Below are 5995 nucleotides of genomic sequence, written 5' to 3' on the forward strand. Positions count from 1 at the left end.
TGAAAATTAAGGATCAATTAAAGGCAGCATGTGATCGTCAGAAGAGTTATGCAGACGTAAGACGTAAGCCTTTGGAATTCCAAGTTCGAGATAGGGTAGTGTTGAAGGTCTCTCCTTGTAAAGGCATGATTCGATTTGGGAAACGAGGCAAACTAAACCCGCGGTATATAGAACCTTTTGAAATTCTAGCAAGAATTGGTTATGTCGCATATCAACTTAAGTTACATCAAGAGCTAAGCAATATCCACAATGTTTTCCCCAACTAATTAACAGTTCCTCGTCCATAAGATAAATTTTGGGACGAAATTTCTTTAACTGGGGGAGAATGTAACACCCGTCAAAATTAGGTCAATAATAATCACATGTGATTATGCCAATCATGTAATTTGATTTTGTTAAACTAGTAAAGTGACAAACTTACTACGTAATTCGTGATAAATTCTAATACAAGTATGAACTTTTATGATACAACTCAAAGTATACGTCCATACGATTCCAAAAATATAGAGAACGTCTAAATCTGACTTCGCGTGAAGAAGTTATGATAAACCGAACACTATAAATCTCTATAATAAGAGGAATTTAAAATAGACTTAGAATTATATATTTCAGCCTAAAAGAGATTCATAGTGCTCGTAAATACCTACGCGTGGATATAAAGATAGTCAAAAACGGAGTTCGTATGCAAAAGTTATGGCCTTCCGAAGATGTCGCTGTCAAAAACCCTAATTTGACTGAACTCACGACGTGAGGAGTCAAACCGCCACATTTTGATGCTAGAAGTCTATGGAACGATAACCCAAAATCTCACAACGGACCAAGGTTTTCTCACGACGTGAGGACGCTGCAGGACACGAATCGGGGCTAGAAAACACGCGTTAAAGCTATGAGATAACTCTTACCATAATTCACGACGTGAACCTATCATTTCTCACGTCGTGAGGGCCAAAATCTTCCTATAAATAGCAAGTTCGTCCATTTTCTTTCTCACACCAGATCTCCTTCCTTCTCTCTTGTTTGCTGAAGCCGTTTCGCTTCCCGAGCCCGGTGATCGCGAACTGCTGACTGTTTTCAGTTAGATTCTATCGAAGCACGATATTAAGGTGAGTTTCACGGCCCCACTTTCTAATATTTCGGGGGAAAACACATGCTAAATATTGTATATACATTACTATTATGTCTATATGATAGTATATTAGTATCAACGTAGATAGTTATAATAATCGGGGTGTAGTTGTTCTAAATATAATATTTTGAATATATACAACTATTATCAACTTGTCAGTCTGTTATTATACTAATGTAGATCTTGAGTTATACTTAGGATTCTATATATATGTTGTGTGCGATATAGTTCCGAAGTTATATTCGGAAGTTCTATATGTTAATTTATAAAGTATGTTACTATTATTGGTTTTATGTCAAGATAAAACTTGGTATGCTATATGTTGTTATTGTTAGTTTTACGACAAGATAAAACTTGGTATGTTATATGTTGTTGTTATTGGTTTTATGTCAAGATAAAACCTGGTTTTACTTCAAGTTATAGTTGTTATACTGCCTAAATGTTATGAAGTTAGGAGTAATGTTTAAAAGCATAGTCTAGTAACTTAGGGTTTTAGACTTGAAAATGTTTTTGTTGTTAGAGCTATAGGAAGCAATTGAAGTCTACATGAGTAATTGTATTCATCAACTAAGATTGGGGATCTTAGCGGAAATCCTCTGAACTGTAACCGTTAATCCCGTGTGAGCGAGGAAGTCAAGTATAATTAGTATACGGGTTGACAACCCTACTTGTGATTGTTAGCTACAGTCAACCATAAGCAAGTGACGAACTATCCTTTTACTTGTTATTGTTTCGGCGTCGATGAGGCGTACGGTGTTGTTTCTCATGGAAATCATTAGTGTATTGTTTCTCATGGAAATCATGAGTGTGTTGTTTCTCATGGAAATCATGAGTGTGTTTTATCAGAGGTATTGTGTCGTAGCAGCGGTTACAGACTCATGGTAGCAAAATTTTAGAAGCATTATACTTTGTCGATATACAAGTATAAATGTTAAGTATAAGTTTCCCAAGGACTTATACTCTAAGTGTAAAAATCTAATAGGTATATTAGTTGTATATTAAGTAGACCGCTATACCTATTCTACTTACTCGTATAGAATTGAAATAAATTTATACGTAGCGGTTTTACTCGTATAGAATTGAAATAAGATTTATACGTAGGAACTTAGTTTGTATGGAATTACAAACATCTATATTTTTAATATATAAGACTTATAAGTATATACTTATTTGGTAAGTAAACCATTATACCTAGGATATATATATTAATTATTTAAGAGTAAAAAATATACTTTCAAAACTAAACTTTTGAACTTGGAAAATGTATTATTTTTATATGGAGTCAAAACCTGTGAACTCACCAACTTTATGTTGACGTATTTTTAAATGCATGTGTTTTCAGGAAGTTGATATCTATGATACAAGGAATGATGTTACACCGCCCGGTGTTTCCGCCGACGGCCGGGGTGTGACAAATTGGTATCAGAGCTATTAACTATAGTGAATTAGTACTTTCTTAAGAAAGCACGACTATAGTTTAGGGCTTACTTTGTTAGGTTTAGGTATATCTCTTAGCCTACAATATAAAGTATTAGTAATTATACTACTGAATGACTACTTACGGGAGCGGTGACAGGATAGACATGTCGCGTTGGGTTGCTGGATTTCAGAACGGCTATATGCTAAAATGATCCTGCCCACCGACTGTCCTGACTGGCCGGTGCCTTATCAGCTAGACTTGAAGTAACAAACAATAATTAATAATACACATGAATACAACAAACACAAAGATATAGAGTTATGTATGAACTCAGTCCCACGATGAGAACACATGTATAAACCAAAAATATAGAAAACCCAAACCCTCGATAACTATACAACGCAATGTTTTAGGTCAAAGCTCCTTAGTCGGGTTTTATTGTACATGGGCCGAACCACAACTAAACGTAGACTGATCACATATGTTTAATTTTGGTCAGACCGATGCACAACTAAACTTGGATACGATGTTTGATAGACTAAAACACCTGAAGATTCTAGAAGATTAAAGATAGATCTCAGATCAGGATACCATCAACTCGGAATACAAGAAGACGATGTTCTGAAAATAGCATTTAGGACTTGGTATGGTTATTAAGAGTTCCTAGTTATGCTTTTGGATTGACCAACTCCCCAACAATATTCATGCATCTCATGAATCCTATTTGCAAGCCGTACTTGGATAAATTTGTGATAGTAGTTATCGATGATATATTGTTATATTCACAAACCAAGGAAGAACACGGTCAACACTTGCAAATAATCTTGGAACTACTAGGAAAAGAAAAATTGTACGCCAAATTCTCCGAATGTGAATTTTGAATTAGAGAAGTACAAATTTTTAGAACATGTAGTTAGTACCAAAGGGATTCATGTAGAACCCTCCAAGATTGAAGCAATTAAGAATTGGGAAGCACCAAAGACGCCAACAGAAGTGCGTCAATTCTTAGGACTTGCTGGCTATTACCGTAGATTCATAGAGAATTTCTTTGAGATAGCCAAGCTACTTAGAACACTAACCCAGAAAGATATGAAGTTTAACTGGGAAGACAAACAAGAAGATGCTTTTTAGAAACTAAAGCAAATGTTGTGTAGTGCACCAATCCTATCCCTCCCAGATGGGACAGAAGATTTCGTCGTATCCTGTGACGCATCAAATCAAGGATTGGGATATGTGTTGTTGCCAAAAGGGAAAAGTTATTGCATATGCATCACGACAACTTAAGGTGTATGAGAATAATTACACTACCCATGATCTTGAATTGGGAGGTGTAGTTTTTGCACTAAAAATCTGGAGACATTACTTATACGGTACTAAGTGTACTATTTTTACCGACCACAAGAGTTTCGAGCACATCTTCGACCAAAATATGAGACAACAAAGATGGGTTGAATTGTTGAATGATTACGAATGTGAGATTCGTTATCATCCCGGAAAGGAAAACGTGGTAGCAGATGCCTTGAGCCGGAAAGAATATATTAAACCCCATCGGGTACGAGCATTAACCATAACTATCCATTCTAACTTTGCTGCACAAATTAGAGAAGCTCAACTTGAGGCTCTAAAAGAAGAAAAGATCAATAACGAAGCTTTGCGAGGAATGGAAAAGAAACTTAAACAAAAAGATGATGGAACGCGACACTTTATGAACCGAATTTGGACGCCTAAGTTCGGTGGAGTCAGGGAATTGGTCTTAGAAGAAGCCCACAAGTCCAGATATTCCGTACATCCAGGCTCTAACAAAATGTACTTATATTTAAAACTGCATTATTGGTGGCCAAGCATGAAGGCTGAAATTGCTACTTATGTGAGCAAATGCTTAACTTGTTCTAGAGTAAAGGCTGAACACAAAAGCCTTCAGGTTTACTTCAACAACCGAAAATACCTGAATGTAAATGGGAGCAGATATCAATGGACTTCATCACTAAGTTACCCAAAACTCATAGTGGGTTCGACACTATTTGGGTAATAGTCGACAGATTGACTAAGTCCGCCCATTTCTTACCAATTAAGGAGAACGGCAATATGGAGAAGCTGACTAGAGTTTATCTTAAGGAAATTGTCAGATTGCATGGAGTTCCAAATTCTATTATTTCTGACCGAGATAGTAGATTCACTTCACGATTTTGGAAATCTCTACAAAAAAAACCTTAGGAACACGTCTAGATATGAGTACAGCTTACCATCCACACACTGATGGTCAGAGTGAGAGAACCATACAGACTTTAGAAGATATGCTCCGAGCCTATGTTATTGACTTTGGAAATGCGTGGGATACTCATTTATCATTAATTGAGTTTTCCTACAACAATAGTCATCACACCGGCATCAAGACTGCACCGTTTGAGGCTCTTTATGGACGAAAATGTCGTTCACCAATATATTGTGCAAACGTTGGAGATACGCAAATGACTAGAGAACATACATGCGATACCTCACGCACTGGACCATAAATAATCCACGAGACAACTCAAAAGATCGTGAAAATTAAGGATCGATTAAAGGCAGCACGTGATCGTCAGAAGAGTTATGCCGACGTAAGACGTAAGCCTTTGGAATTCCAAGTTCAAGATAGGGTAGTGTTGAAGGTCTCTCCTTGTAAAGGCATGATTCGATTTGGGAAACGAGGCAAACTAAACCCGCGGTATATAGAACCTTTTGAAATTCTAGCAAGAATTGGTTATGTCGCATATCAACTTAAGTGACATCAAGAGCTAAGCAATATCCACAATGTTTTACCCAACTAATTAACAGTTCCTCATCCATAAGATAAATTTTGGGAGGAAATTTCTTCAACGGGGGGAGAATGTAACACCCGTCAAAATTAGGTCAATAATAATCACATGTGATTATGCCAATCATGTAATTTGATTTTGTTAAACTAGTAAAGTGACAAAATTACTATGTAATTCGTGATAAATTCTAATACAAGTATGAACTTTTATGATACAACTCAAAGTATACGTCCATACGATTCCAAAAATATAGAGAACGTCTAAATCTGACTTCGCGTGAAGAAGTTATGATAAACCGAACACTATAAATCTCTATAATAAGAGGAATTTAAAATCGACTGAGAATTAGATATTGCAGCCTAAAAGAGATTCATAGTGCTCGTAAATACCTACGCGTGGATATAAAGAACGTCAAAAACTGAGTTCGTATGCAAAAGTTATGGCCTTCCGAAGATTTCGCTGTCAAAAACCCTAATTTGACTGAACTCACGACGTGAGGATAAAAACTCACGACATGAGGATTCAAACCGCCACATTTTGATGCTAGAAGTCTACGGAACGATAACCCAAAATCTCACAACGTGACCAAGGTTTTCTCACGACGTGAGGACGCTGCAGGACACGAATTAGGGCTAGAAAACACGCATTAAAGCT

The sequence above is a fragment of the Lactuca virosa genome, chromosome 4 (assembly GCF_052849685.1).
Source record: "Lactuca virosa cultivar CGN04683 chromosome 4, Lactuca_virosa_CGN04683_v6, whole genome shotgun sequence".
NCBI classification, from domain to species: domain Eukaryota; kingdom Viridiplantae; phylum Streptophyta; class Magnoliopsida; order Asterales; family Asteraceae; genus Lactuca; species Lactuca virosa.